The sequence below is a fragment of the Xiphophorus hellerii genome, chromosome 18 (genome assembly GCF_003331165.1).
Source record: "Xiphophorus hellerii strain 12219 chromosome 18, Xiphophorus_hellerii-4.1, whole genome shotgun sequence".
Lineage (NCBI taxonomy): Eukaryota > Metazoa > Chordata > Actinopteri > Cyprinodontiformes > Poeciliidae > Xiphophorus > Xiphophorus hellerii.
Window position 1 is genome coordinate 9,271,066 of NC_045689.1, and position 16,275 is coordinate 9,287,340.

At 38.3% G+C, this 16,275-nt stretch overlaps 1 protein-coding gene and 1 long non-coding RNA gene across 10 annotated transcripts in view; one reads left to right on the top strand and one right to left on the bottom strand.

The window, feature by feature from the left end:
* nbeab (neurobeachin b) overlaps positions 1-16,275 on the bottom strand; it is a 219,835-nt gene that overhangs the window by 45,960 nt on the left and 157,600 nt on the right. The gene's annotated exons all lie outside the window — the stretch shown is intronic.
* On the top strand, positions 601-10,889 carry LOC116737612 (uncharacterized). Its single transcript, XR_004342866.1, has 4 exons — positions 601-963; positions 4,923-5,112; positions 10,161-10,277; positions 10,412-10,889. It is a non-coding gene; the product is annotated as an uncharacterized LOC116737612 (long non-coding RNA).

Genomic DNA, 16,275 nt, shown 5'->3' on the forward strand with positions numbered 1-16,275 from the left:
CAATGCAAGCTCATTAGAGGACACGAGCGCATGCGCCGCTCTGCCAGCTGCAAGAGGATACACCTCCATTATAACAGCCTTAAAGCAATTTAACATCTCGGTCCTCTCTTTTCATTATTTTGTTTTTCTTACATCGCTGATTTGATGTACTGGCTCCATTTCAGAACCTTCCAGAAGAGAAATAAAGAATATTGTGACAGATGAGACGAGGGCAAGCATATTGTGACAGTGGTGCTTAGGTTTAAACTCATATATAATAATGTGCAGATGCTCAAATGGAGGACAATAAGCTTATAAGCAGCAGGGTGCCACTTCATGCATGGAAATAGATTCTAATCATATTTGACTTCGGAATAGCTTTTACCTCCACATTGACTGAGACACAATGACAGATGTTATTAATAAATCTAACGAAGCAGTCTCCCTAAAACCTGATGCAATTTTCTTCCATATGGAAAGTTGCAACCCCCCCCTTCAGTGCATTTATATCAAAATAGGACAATAATACAATTCAGTGAGACCTCCAAGTCAGCATGACTGATATGTTTATATAAGAGTGTGGGGCACACTGACAACCTGGTACCATAGCACCTCTGCAGCATTCTTCTCAGATTTGTCTAATAGGCTTCCACTATAAAGCCTCACAACTGCACAGTCCCAGGCGGCCATAGAGGAACGGTGGAGTCAAAGAATAAGGGGAGGATACGGGAGGCCCGTTTCATTTTGAATGATATGACTACTCCCTCAGGAGCAAGTGGGATGGATTTCACACATGGCAATTTGGAGGATCAGCACACACCGCGTATACTGTATTCAATGGCTGACCCAGGGCAATATGGGCCAAATCTGTGAAGAGGTTGAGCAATCAGGGAATCCAAAAGGAAAAGAATGAAGCCTGGTAACAAAAAGGGCAGGGAAGAAACCCGAGTTAAGTGGAAGAACATTGAAGCCACAGAGAGTAAGGTGAGAAACATCACAAATGTAATATTATTTAAAAAGCATCGACATTCAATTAAAGGTGTCAGTATGTGTTTCTGCATTTAAAAGAAATTTGAAAATTATTATGATGAAGTGATATGACATTGAATATGTTTATGTTTTGTACTTGAAATATGTTTTATTTTTATGTTAATAAGTCATGCACCTTTCATTTTACTCTATTCTTAGTGATCACATTGCTTTACATTTATGTTTAATTTGCAATGGTTAATTTGCTTTGTATTTACCTTATAGTCAAAATAGGCCCTACATACAGACACAGACTTACATTGTAAACCACTGAATATCTTCCAAGTACCGCCATTAGTACTCATAACACAATTTGAGAAGCATGGAGCTAAATGCCTCAATACACGTCACACTGTTGTGTACCTTGCATTTTTAAGCCAAGCTGCCACATGTTGAAAAGTTCTGCTGCAGAGCCAAATCATCTCTCACACAATTTAAACCACATTGGCGTTCACCACTATGCCCAAAAGGTTTATATTTTAAACTACCCTGGCCAATGCCTTTAGTGCTCTGTCTGGGCTTCCTCCCATTAAGCTGGATTTCTCCAGTTGAGTTTCCAATCAGCGGACAGAAGGAGGAGATGTGAATGACCAACAGTCAGTCTCTGTGCTTATTGAGAATTATAGCTTGCCTGTAGTTTGGTAATGGCAGCAGAAAAAGTGAACGAAGCCAGTCAATCTGTGTTGCTCATGCTTCCATATATTGAGCTGGTTAAGTCAGAGCCAGAGGAATAAATAAGATATTTTATTGCTACAAAGATGTCATGGCTCCTCTCCCCATGAGGTTGTATAAAGTCCACACAATTTCTGAAAGCTTCATCGAGCTGATGTATGACTCACGTCACGGGAAACATTAGCCACTGGGTGAAATCAGATCAAATTGCTCAAAAATTCAACAGAATCTACGCCTCCAGCAAACAATTTCTCAATAGCTAAGGATCCAAATTCTTTGTACAAAGCAAAGTGTAGAACAAGGGACTCCTTTGAAACCAAGACCAATTACACTGAATGTACCTCTGTTTACAAAGGATAATTAGACAACATAAGTAAAAATATTAAAGACAGTGTCCGAAGATTAGGTATTCAACTAACCACATGAAAAGCTTTCATGTTAGCAAAGATTTGAGGAAAACAACTCCAAATGTTACTGAAAAGCAACTGAATCTTTCTGAGAAACTTAGTGGCAACAAAATGAAACAGTTACTAAATAATATTTTGCAAAGAAAGTTTGGTCTAGTTTTAATTTAAGGATTATGTCCTTTGAAAAAAAATAGGACACCGTTGATGTTTTCCTGTTTTGTCAAACAACTCAGGTGTGCCCACGCACAGTGAATGAAAGTAATATGTGGCTGTTTAAATTCACAAAGCCATGCGGAGAAAAATCTTAACTGTGTGACCAAAGACATGCCCAAATCTGCACTTTTATTTACACTTTAATCCTTTTACACCCTGCAAAGATTTATAATGTATGACTAAACATCAAAGCTTTTTCTCATCTGATTCTCATTTAATGTGACAACTGTTGTGATGTGTAGAAATGAAAATATGTAAAAGATTTCCCCAGATTTCCACTTGGTTCCTCTCTGAAGGGCCTGTATATCAACTTCAATAATGTAGCAGGCTCCTAATGCAGGTATTGGAGGAAAACAAGATACAGATTTGCATAATCAGTGTCACTATATATTTGGGTAGTTGCTGGAGTGTGGCAAGATGACACAGCTCGAGTGCTCTAGAAAGACCAGTGGGATAAAGGAGATGAATATGCATTAAATATACTGACAGTTCACTGCCCCAAATGTCCAGCCAGGTTTGTCAATAACATTCATGTCAAGGATAGTATTTCACGCACATTAGCAAACCCTGCAGCTCTGTCCTCAAAGCTGCCATGGTAGGACGGGTGGGAGGAGCGGTCCTAATATGCAATCACCTTAAAAAAATAAAGATTCTGTGGATGTAAGACTTTAAAGTCCTAAAATATACCAGAAAAAAAATCCAAACAGGACTTAAACTTGGGTTTCTTGTTGATATGAAGTCTGGCATTAAGCTATGTAATTAAAAAAAGAAGAAATCCAAGAGGTGAGAAGAAGCAAAAAATAATTATAAAATAACTACGAAGTCTATAAAGTTGCACTTTGTGTGTGTTCATTTATTTAGAGATTATATTTGGCTTATAAATAGCATATGTGTGCACTGTATTTGCACTATAAATAAATGTCTTTTATAAACTTGCACAAAACTTTTGCATATTGACATGAACAATCAAACTGCAGATCGTATCTGTTTTAATTTCTACATAAGCATTAAAGACCAAAAAACAATGTTACAAAACAGGTTTTTTTTATCAACTGATTTTAAAGTGTAAACTTTTCATATTTTGTCACATAAACTGTAATCAATTTTATTGGATGTCACATTATAGACCAACAGAACATAATGCATAATTGCAAAGTGGAAGAAAAATTATACATAGTTTTCAAGATTTTTATAAATAAAGATCTTAAAAGTGTGACCTGCATTTTTGTTTGTCTGTATTGATACTTGCTAAATACAACAGAGTGCAACCAACTGTCTACATAACTCAGTGAATTAATAAACAGAGCTTACCTATTGTAATTTAAGCTCAGTATGAAGACAGATGTTCTTTAAAGTCTCAGAGGTTTGCTAGAGGACATTATCAAAGAAACAACATTATAGAGACCAAGAAACAGCAGATGATTTGGGTCAGGTTATAAAACAATATCAATTGTCAAAGAATATTTGACAATTTCATGGAGCACTGTTGAATTCAACTTTTCAATTTCATACTGAACTGGGCAAAGAAGCTAATCAGAGTTATAGGAAGATGGATTGAGGTAAGTGCAGGACAATCCTGAAAGAAAACTTGTCTAGGACAGCAAAAGACTTGGACTGAGGCAAAGAGTCACCCTGCATCAGGACAACGTACCTAATTATACAGCCAGAGCTACAACGTGATGCTTTAGATTAGAGAATATTCATTTGCTAGCGTGGTAGAATCAAAGTTCACTCCTAAATCCAATTGAGTATGTGTAGCAAGAATTGAAAATTAATGTTCATGTCCAATAGAACTGACCGTTAGCTATTTTGCAAGGTATTGTCAGACATTTTTCGGAAAGTGCATCTTTAGGAAATAAAAGTTGTTCAGATGTGTGGAACAATTTTCAGATTTTTATTTGCAAAATAACAGGCATAGCATACCGTTTCCTCTTCACACATTTCATATATGTGTTGGTCTGTCAAGAGTTGTAGTAATAATGTGACAACAGTAAAAATTTGAAGCAGCACAACGGGGTAGTGTTTTTTCAAGACGTGTAGTCATACAAGAAAATATTAAGTTTTAACCCTCTCTAAAAAACAACAATGCAAATAAAGTGCATGTGCTACTTCTGTCATTTCTGTTGCAGTACCAGTTGTCTTTTGCTTCTGACAAAAATGTTCAGAAAGTACATTTTAAAACTGTTTCAGAGCAGAATTGCACCAAATTCAAGTGAAACCAAACAGCCTTTGCATAAGTGTTACAATACAAAACCTTTTTTTAAAATAAAATTTCACATTTTTGTGGTCAAACCTGATTGAAAAATCAAACAAAAGAACTGACTAACAAACGACAATGTGGCAAAAATACATGTTAAGTACATCCCCCAGATAAACAGCTTGAGGATGCCATCTCCAAGCAGTTTTAGCGAAGGAATGCCATCATTTAGTCTTGAGGTTTGGGGGTTTTTTTTGCCAGAAAGCTTTTCCTAATGGGATACATTCAGCGACTTGTCAGCCTTAAGATGACTGAAATCTTCCTGGCCTGAGAACTAGCTTCCTCTTGCTGCTGCTAAAACTGCCAAGCTGATCATTTTAAATCCCACTTTTTCTCTCTCTTTTTTTAACGTCATGTGTGGGCAGAATATGGGTTCAGAGCCAACGGACAGAGAAGGAGAGAAAGAATGAGATGAGGATGGAGAGGCAGAGAGGAGGAGAGGGCCAGAAAGAGCAAGTGGTTAGACGAGTAGGCCTGATGAGCAATGAGCGCCTCACTCGTCTTCAATTAATCTTGTCTCTCAACCTTTTGGTTGGACGCCTCTTTGGAACCAAGGTAATAATGATACCCTCATCCATTATCCTTTTTATCCTTGTTATTCAGAGGGAATTGCCTAATAACATGTTACAGATTTGTCCTCCTTCGTATAATTCTGTATGTCATTCGCAGTATATCATCAGGAAAACACACATCGCCCTTCCTACTGGGCACAGTTTGAGGATTATAGTGGGTGACACCTTCGGGATGCAGCCAGAATCTGAAGCATTTTTTTTTCCACGCATAGAGTGGAATTACCCAGACTTATCTGTCACTGCCAAAAGCACAACAAGCCATTCAGGGCCAAAGGAAAGGTGGAACAGTTTCTTATCGGCTTCTCTGAAGAAGAGGGCTTGTAAATTTATGCTAATGAGAGCCTTTTGTCATACAGGCTCACCCCTGTAGGCTGAACAGGGTTTGGTTTGGATGATAATCTGGTTGTTGAGTGTGCTAAATAATTTGCACTTTATCCTCATGTAATTATATGGCTGAAATCATTTTATTAATGCTAATGCTACCATCTAAGGAAGTGCCTTAACTGTGTCTGTGGTTCTTACCCTTGCATTTCTAGATGTCATACATCTGACCTTGCATAAGACTGAGCAATGTGCATGTAAAATTTGAGTTGTCATATGCTGTCCTTTACCGTCTTTCATTAATAATAATTTTAAAAAAGCAAATATGGCAACCAGAGGAAATAGCACATGCAAAACAGGTTAAGCACTTTAGTACTGCTAAAAAAAGATGGAAGATAATGGGAAAATGAAGTGAATGGGTGTAAGAGCAGGATTTACTGCGCTTTTGAGGTCTCCCTTGTAGTCCAGTGGGACTCCAAGCCCTCTTGTGTGGCTGCCAAATCCAGCAGCTTCACACAAGCTGCTTGGTGTGCTGTAATTTGACTAATTACACTGGATTAAAGCATAATAATGCAAGCTGTTTTCTCCAGGGTCACTGACCCAACGAGTATGTGCATTGTTGGTTTCCACAATGTTAATTTAAAAGCATACAAAGAAAATATGCTTTTCCTGACAGAAACAAATCTCTATATATTTCACAGCAGCATTCATAGCCATCAGCACTACATGTTGTGATAAAATATTTTGCCTTTGTTTCCAATCTTCAGAGTAGCTTTATAAATGTCAAGCTTTAGAGGTTCTGATTTTCTTTAATTCAGCTAAACATATGGGAAGATCACAAGATGTCAATGGGTTAACAAATAGGCAAAAACATTTTAAAATGTTGAAATATTTCTTATACATTGTGACTTTAAGTGATAATTATGAGCCCTGGAGATGAAGGTGATCTTGACAATGAGTGTCTCTGTTTAAGGCTTTTATTTTGAAGCAAGAGGAAAAGCAAATCTTGAGTTGCCATGTTGTGTTGATAGGGTCGACTAAAAGATTGTTCACCTGGACTTGCTGGAAACATTTAGTTATATTAGCATTGAAAGTGCCACCACCTCTCTAATCTTTTGTGTAGAAGTATTTGGGGTACAAAAAAAACAATGACAAAAATTACAAAAATAGTAACGACCATAAAGTTAAAACTTGCTTTCTTTAGGCACCAAACTGAAGGCTCAGTGTGAGCTGCATTCTAATTCAATCACATTCAATCACACTATGTCAATAAATCACTACACAGTATAGAAAATTCTATACTGAACTGATATTCTTCAGAATAAGTTTGTTTAAAAATTATTCTGGTTGTAGTGATGTGAAAAGTCAAATTTTACACTTTTTTCTTCTACATCAGGAGTCTTAGAATTAGGTAAGCATAAGATGAATTATTCTGCCTTCTTTAACTGTGTTTCTGTGAAAGTTTTACTCTTTTTTGTGTAAATAAAAATGTGGATCCAAAAGTGACGCAAAAATCGTTCATTCCTTCTTGTAAACACGATTTTGTACATCATCTTCTCTCATAAGGTGAATGTGTGGTTAGACCCCTTAAAAAGAAATAGGTGAAATGAGGCATAGCATATGTGTGTTTTAACAAGAACTCTCAAAGTTGCACTAAATGAATTTGAATGTCGCAGAATGGAGAGGTGGCTTCAGTGTTGCATTCCTTTGCCTTGAACACAGTGTAACAATAGTCCTAAACCAGGCTTTATAAAGACAGAATACCAAAGAGGCTTACTGCCTTAGTTTCATGAAACATTTAGGCAAAAGTTCCAAAGGCTAAGGATGATAAAAGAAGGTAAGCCTGAAAATGGGCTCTGGGATCCAGAGCCCTTATTGTACAGAAGTCACATCAAATTAATACTGAGGGCCATTTACAGCCTTTCTTCTCTTGAGCTTTTCAGAACGGATTAAGCTATGAAAACTCAAAAATTACTAAAGCACCTATTAGGCATTATGCTCACCCTTTCTTCTTTTTCTCTTTGAAAGTCATTGAACGTGCTTCACATCACTCACACCACTATTCATGCTGTTTCTATACTTTAAAGAGACCCAGTCTAAGAAATATGTCCTGCAAGATGCATCGTTTTATCAGCATTACAAGAAACCCTTTCTAAGCACGGAAACCACTGGGTAAACATTTTATACTTTTAAAAGACTGAAATGTCTCGTTGTTTTATCTTAGAGTGGCAATATGCTGACACACAAGTGAAAGTCCTTCATTACCAGAGTTGTTTTCCTCACTCAATACCTCTTCAAAGAATGCAGGGGGCACATAAATTGTAATTACGATTCTTAACAGGATTCAAGAGCGCCAAAACGATAGCACTTGCGAACCAGGTTGTGTGGAGTTAAATGGCTGTCAGATGCTGAAAGTGGAGCAGCATGTGAACAAACTCACAAAGGCTTCATGGGTTCCTTTCTTGGACCCCCCTACCCACTTTCCTTCCAACTGCAGGATTAAAGCGCAAATATATAGCTTTTGTGCACGTTTACACACACTCATGCCCTGATGATAGCTACCCTGTTACGCAAGTGTTCATTTTAGTGGTCAAGAATAAAAACAGTGCTCACTGTTGAGTGTTTTGATTGCAAAAGGGAAATAGAGACACATACATTTTTATGTTGTGATTAAAAAATAAAGACTATTCTAAAAGAAGTTTTAACCAATATACATAAAAAATGAATGAGACAACACCAATGCAGCTTAAAGGTAACACAAAGGAGTCAGGAGGGCAAAGATCAGGTAATTGCTACCACCTGAGAAGCCAATGTCCAGTTATCCAGCATCCCGGCCTTGAGATTTACAGGAAGTCATGATGTCAGTGTTTCAAAGTTTTAAAACAAAAAAATTCTATAATACCAATGGCTTCATTTATGGAAATGACAGAGAAATATGTGCAGTTCAAAGGGAAAACAATTGTCTGTTGTAAATTTGCCAGGTGTCAGCCGGGGTTTAAAGACTATAACAAGTTAGTGGATTTTAGCATTTGCAGCCCTTTTCGGTCTAACACAGCAAATTAGTCAGTTTTCCACAACTTTACCCATAACAACATGCCTCCTTAATGAAGCACAGGCTGATACCTTAAAACAGGTATATTGATATTAGATATGAAGAGTGCTGAATTAGAGGCACAAACTTTATTTGCTCAAAGTCAGCCCTTGAAAACAAGTTTTAACAAGACAATTTTCACAGGCAGAATTCAATTAAGAGTGATTTGTCACTTCAAATGGATCCGCTCCTGTAGGAATATTCGGCGAAGAGAAGCCAGTGTGAGCAATGTGACGATTCTCGGGAAGACTGAGAGGCGCAATAAGGTCACCGAAATATCTGTGGAGCATATTATACAGAAGCACACTGACAGAGCATTTACAACCAGCTCCAACACTTTGCCCAAACATTTTCAAACACCACAACAAGGCAAAAGACCCCTCAATACATATCGAAGTGCACAGCCTTTCCATCTGGACCTCTAAGACATTCAACCCTGTCATTTCTCCCAGTCTCACTCTAAAAGAAACCAATATAGAGCGTGAAGTCCCTATGCACGACCCTTATTAAACTTCTAATTGGATTGAAAGCTAAGAGGGGGGGATACACATTATTCATTCAGTCAAGATTTTCTTTTACATCCCTCCCAATAGTTTGCCTCCTCAACAATAACATTCAAAATCATGTCAGTGAATACCAAAAAAAAAAAAAACTGGAACCAGATTTTTCAAAGATGGGAGTGTGGACAAACCCTTTTTCACCTTTTCATTTAAGGAAAAGGGACTATTTGATTTTCACAGGGTGCCTGTGACAGGCTGAAACAAAGCCTGGCGCTAACCATTGTAAAGCCTTTCACTGCTGTAATGGTTTTAAAACGGCTACAAGCGGGGTCCTTTTCAGTAGTGACCAGGCTTCCCACTTCTCCTCATCTTATCCAAAGCAAACTGTGCTTTAGGCGGCGACTCTTATTTCTGAGGACAAGCAAATGAAGCACCAAGTACACTTATAACCAAAGTCTGAAAGCATTAGTCCTCAGAAGTTCCCAACACATTTACACTGATTATAGAGAATAAATACTTCCATAACACCAACATTCATCAAGTTAATTATAAAAAACAGCATAATGATGATAATTACAATAATATCTCATTAAAAAAAGCAATAAGAGGCAGGGGAGAATTAATAGCAGACAGGTGTACAACACACTGCAATTACTGAACCTGAAATTAGTTCACTGCCTCAAGGCAAACAGAAAGGAAAGTGAAGGGTTGGCGTGCGTGTGTGGGGGTCTGCGTGTGTGTGCATGTGTGTGTGGGTTGTGGGGGGGCTGGTTTCAGGGCTGTGAGCAGGACTGATAGAGAGAGGCTCACTGACAAAAAAGGAATTGAAATGAGCAAACAAAAATGTCTTAAATGTGTAAATTAGAGAGAAAAATAAGAGGGAAAAGCTGCTTTTCCCTGCAGACTGGTGCCTTAGATGAGAAGGGAGCAGCGAAACGTGATCAAGGGGAGCCGTGGAGCGGTGCGGCAGACGTCAAGATGAGCACTCAGCCAGCGAGTGGCAGCTTCTCCTTTTCCAGTCAATCATTCATTACAGAGCCAAGTACTGTGGAGGAGTGCCTCCTCTTTTTGACCTATCATATTACTGCCTCTGTAAACTCCTAATCCTCCCTTCGTTAGATGGTGTCAACAGCCGACATGCTCTCACCCTGCTGCCGAACTCCCCGCTCAGACACATCCAAAGCCCTGCCAAGACCACAGAACTGACGCTAATAAAATCATTTGAAATTTAACAAGGTAGAACGGCACAACTTCATCCGTTTCTGCGCTGCTTTCATCCACCTTTTTGGCATATTTTTTCTTAATCATTAAGAAAATATTCCAGAAACTCTTTTCATAATAACTTAACAACTTCTCTTTTTTTTCCCCAGCGCCAGTTTCAGGCCCAGTTCACTGAGAACCACCAGGAAAGTCATGACATTCACTCTTGAATGTTTCATCGGCTGGCCTGGGAGGCCTGTTTTATATGCCTTCAGGCTGTTCATGAGCAGGAGGAAGCCTGGAGGCAGGAACCTGCACATCAGCACTTCTCTGCCCATCATGACTCTTTCATGGGGACCCAGTCTCCTGAAATTCTCTAATAGAGCCCAGTGAGATGACAACTATAATGAGTCCAACAGATGAAAGCCCAGCAGGACAAAACAACATTCAGATCCATCTCCACACAAACACTTCGGAGCAACAGTCTGAGGCTCCCAGTATGAGTGTTTTATTTAGGTAAACAAAAACACTGGATTTAGAGTGATGGAACCAAAGGAAGCATCTGTATTTTGGCAGAACTTCAAAAAGTATATGTGGACATGCTTAAAATGTCAACAGAAAACAATTGAATAAAAGATATTTGATATATTCGCTTTCCTGGTGAATTGTGAGACCATCATGAGGAGGTTATTTTACCTCTTCATGATTTCATACCTTTATAGATTTAGTCAACTTGTTCGTAAGTTTTTTTTTAGTGTATAAAATTGAGCACTCTGACATGATACATTAAACATTAAATATTAGCCTAAGACAGCAATTCCGCCCACCAGGGGAGATTTTATACCCAACATGTTAAAGTAATTTTCTATAATCTATTCAAGGTCTGCTGTGGAAAAAATGTGACTATGTGACTGTAGTAACTAATATCTAGCAGCAGAAGCTTAATACAGTTTAATCTGTTGCAATAATTTGTAATATTTCATAGAAGTTAACAAGTCAAATAAAATCAGAACCAAAATAAATGTCAACTAGGGTGCAACAAATTAGAGGTACAAATTGGCGAAAGTGCTAATTTATCTTGAGCCTTTACCGTTACTTATTCAGAATCAAAAACAGTCAAGTTTGTCCACACAAGCAGGAAATTTTACTTCGATTGTGCTTTGCTCTCAGAAAAGATATTTAAAATATAAACATATAACTTGTTCGTCGTAAGAAAAGGTTTGGTTATATGACTGTTGACAGATTCTATGAAAAGTTTATTGAAGTTACTTTGGTTTAATTAGGAGTCCTAATCAATCATATTTTATAGGAGTGGAAGCAAAAAGGGATAAATGTCAACCCAGTGGTTAGAAATTGGGAAATAATTAGGAAATTGGCAAACGGGTGAACTGACAGAGCATGATACATTATTTTTTATTTTTAAATGATTTACACTGAACAACCAATGATCACAACTCTACATGCATTTATTAAGCTGGAACAATATTTAAAATGTTTGTTTGTTTGAACAGGGTCATAATATTAGCTTACTGTTACTGGGGAGTTGATAGGCAATATGAAATGGCAGCTCTAATTTAAACTGGTTTAAAATATGAGATTGCCTCAAAAAACTTCTGACTGTTAGCGTACGTATCCCATAGCTAACGTAACTGTTAGCTATGGGTTATGTTTATAAACTTCCTATCTGTATGACTTACAGCTGCTTTTATGATCTGAGCTGATCCTAGAGCATCTGACCCTAATGGGAACATTTATGTAAATTTATGTGATAAAGTTTGTCACACTTACCACATAACACGGCTTGAAGACTGATAATTACCATAAAAAAATGAGCAATTGGCACCATACCCCGCGTGTCCCACTTTTTAGGTGAGAATGATGGAAATAAGGTGGGCTGGATATGATTGTGACACATACTCTGTCTGCACTCCACAATGTGTGGCTCTGTTAGTAACGGGCTAATATTCAGCACAGCTCACCACAAGCAGAACTAATGAAAGTAGACAAAATGTCTCTGCTGCCATCTTTGTCTAGCATCCGCTCAGGGTGAGCCTTCCTCTTTCCCTCCTCTCCTTTTCACCTCCCCTCTCTCCCCTCCGCTTTTGAAGGGAGGGTGACAGCAGCATAAAATGGTGGCGAGCAAATGTGGCTTCCATGTGACAGCAGTGGTGGGGGAGACAGGCCAGACTGTGGCCAGCGCAATCAGCTGTGTATGGCTGTTGCTTTGAACAAGTTGGATGGTCGCCATGGGAAGACCAGGGCAAAGCTTATGAGACGCTAGTGGCTACAAACAAAAGCAGCTCACTATCAAATGGAAAACAAGCTCACTAACTCCTGCTGAAAACTAGATGTTAAATACAGTAAACATGAACTTTATGGAGGAGTATTGCTTTCTGACTTCTTTGCTGTTATATTAACATGGTAAGTTATGTTTTCCTAAAAACAAGAAGCTAATTCATACTAGTCAGGACAATCTTGGCTAGAACTTGTAATTTAGCACTTTAAAAATTATCACAACAAGATCGTATATAACAAAAGGTAGACACTTAAATAACCTTTAAAGTTCCCAATGCTGGCCAAAAGGAACGACTCCCTTCATCCAGCAATTAAGAGTTAAGCCATTCGGGGTGTTATTAGTTAACCCTAACCTCAGACGATGATGAAGCAGGGGCGTAAATCACACAGTGAAACAAGACAGACTCCAGCGATTCATTAATGGAAATGATCTGTCAATATGCTAGAGTCAATTCACACGTGTCAGCTGGGCTCAGCTCACAATGGCCCAGCCAACTTATGAACTCCCCGCACCACTCCAGCGAGTCCATAAAACAACTGGCAACGCCGTTGGGGAGCACCCTGAGACACCACCCCGTTGCAAAGACCACCAGATGACACAGATGGGGCAAAACCAAACAAAGACGAGACTCCCTTTGTACAGAGAGGGACCCCTTTCAAAAGCCATTCATGCAACAAATTGGGGAAAGCTGGCCATGAAGCACTCCGGGTTTGCTCTTTTATTAGCATGAACCTTACGTCACAGTAAGTGAAATCAGATTTATGGCCTTTGTTACAAAGCAGTTTAATGAAAAAAAGTTAATAACAGTTTGGTTCTGTTACCCAAAATATGATTGCTTTCTAGAGGCGCCTATATACGTTTCTAAAAGCATATATATCTATTCATCTCATCAGTAAATTCCTCTAAAGGGTTTAAAAAGTGATAAAATATCTTTGGTTCATTTTTTTGTGTTGGACTGACATTTACAGACGCAGTGATTTCTTACAGACCTAAACACCATTGAGATACCTTACAGGCATTGTTGCCGAACTGTGGCTTTGAATAGCATCAAGCTGTTTTATTTTTAAAGTCATCTCTCCAGTTGTGGAGGTTTACTTCCATGTAGGTCAATAAAAAATGTGCACACAAGCTTTTGCTTGTTAAGCCCCTTGCATTTTCTTTTCTCCTCCTGTCTCAGCTGCACTCTCACACTGCTGCAGCAATCTGCATAGAGAGACATTTGTCATCATTAGCCCTGCACTGACAGTTGGCACCCCGCACCTCAGATCTCCAAGACTGGCAATTATGAACCCTTCATCCCTTATTTAGGCAACATCACCTACTTTTGTTGCAGATTTTCCCCCAAAAAAACATTTTGTTACTGACTGCGCAAATGTTAACAATAAACTCCAAATTCTTTTATTTACTTTGTTGCCTTAATAAACTCCCAATGTTAGATCAAGTCAGATGCAGGTAAGAAATGTGTTCGATCGACCTGAGAATTGAAATTATTCATCAGGAATAAGTGCTGCAGAGAGGTCTGAATATGAGCATCAAGGGGTCAGTGGGCAGATGATTACAGCGCCCACTTTTACATGGCAGACATTTTGAAATTAAGATGAATCACTTTGCAATTGTTTTGATTGCTTTCAGCGATGAGAATTGTAAAAACCTTGAAAAAGAACACAAACTGTAACATTAAATATTACAAAAAGGAAAGTAAATAAATACAATAATTCTCACAAAATCATCAAGATCATTTTAAACTTAAAAACAAGAAACTTCACACGGCAGGCGACACAAAAAAAATGCAGAGCTAAATGTTGTAATAATAGCAAAGTTGAAAGGCAGCAACATTAACCTCAATGAGATTTTTCCACCCTGTGCAGAAGAAGCTGCTTTAAATGCCAAGTTCTTCTTTCTTTTGTGTGATGGCTCCAAATATTTTCTGGATTGTTACATTGACAAACAATACAAAATTGTACTCATGCTAAATTCATGCAAATGCATGCATGTAATCTATCACCAGGCTGACAAGCGTACCATATTGCAGAGAGGAGGGGTAAAGGGTCAAATGAAAATTAGACAATCAATTAAGTTTTAAATGTATTTAATAAAACGGTTCTTTTGTTCATTTCTTTAATAAAAAATAAAATTATAAAATGGATTTTTTTTGCTGAAGCAAGTTTTAGAAGAGTGCCTATTAAGGTGAATACTGAGAGAACTTCCAGTTAAGTGGCGTCAGGAAACTGGCTTCCTGACTTACACAAATGAGTTCGCAAATACACAACAGCAGAGAAGGAAATAAATGAATGGGCAAAATCTGAAGGGGGTCCCCATTGAGGCTCCAGGCTCAAAAATTAGCTGGCCTCCTACAGAGATACCATATTGCATGGAATAATAATGCTCTATTAATAAAATTCTCTCTGACAATCTCATAAACACAATTACAGACAATTGTGTCAAAGGTAGAAATCCCATGAGTACATTATTTTTCACAGCATGAGTCTCAGTAGTGTCACATCTCTAAATTGCCTACTTTTTAAGTTTGATTTATACAGAAATATATTTTAGATTTTTTTTTTAATCCATTTGGACTAATCTTCACATTAGCTTCGTAGCTCTGGTGAATGTTCTTAAGTGGCTTGAAAGAACCACAGCAGTTTAATGGAAAAACATGGGATGGACATTATTTGTTCTTCTGTAATAGGATTAATAAAATTACGAAAGATCATCTGTAATGGATATTTTTAAGATTGCCGAGGAGATGACTTAATCCGGAGAATTAGTTAAAATCTGTTACAGCAGAGCATTACTGACATTGCTGTTGGATAGTGTTGTTACAGAGGAATCAAATTAAGGATGTCCTCCAAATAGTCATTTTGATACAATTTTGTCTAATTAATATAGATTAATCCCAAGAGGCAGCGGGTCATATTGGTTAATTTCACCAGTTAATATATACCCTTCAGCAATGATCTTATTGTATATTACTGCTCAGCAGTAGAAAATACAATATTAAAAGTCCAGGTAGTCATCATCAGAAGGCATTTAAGTCATAAGACAAACAGAACTTTTCCATTTCCTCGCTCATAGTCCTGCTTGAAGAAAATAGAAAAACAGAGAGACAGGCTGCACAAGTGCAGAGGAATGCTCCAAAAACAAAGAGGCCTTCAAAACAGTGTCACATGGCCAGGAAGTAGAAGTCATTGTATTGATTTACACAATCGTGCGTGCATTTTGCTGGTTCAGAAGCAGAAGTGCACTAATATCACAATCCCATTTATCAAACCAGGGAGCCCCCAAAAGCCTGGCAGGACGGGACACAGAGCAAAAAAGACTGCAGCGTTGTAATGGTATGAGTAAGAAGACATGAATGTCCGGGGCCAGACTTGACAACTCGAGTCATGGGACTGTGGAGCAGGTTGAGTTGCACTGGGAACCGTGCAGCCACATGGTTCAGATTAAGAGGCGATAATCTCAATGAAAATCCCCCCCCCCCACCCCACCCCACACTTCTATCACGCATATGGATGGTCAAAGGCTGAGGTATAAATTCAAGAGGTGCAACTTGACTCTGAGGTATCTGACTTAGAGCATGATAGTCTGGGAAGTGAGACCAGTCTGGTTTCAATAAAAGCCAAGTACCTGCTGAGCTACAGACAGAGGAAAAGACTATTAAAGCCAGATAGAGGAACTGGATTTTAGCTACCTCTCCCTGCATGGAAGCCTTCCCTCTGTATCCTAAATAAATGCTGC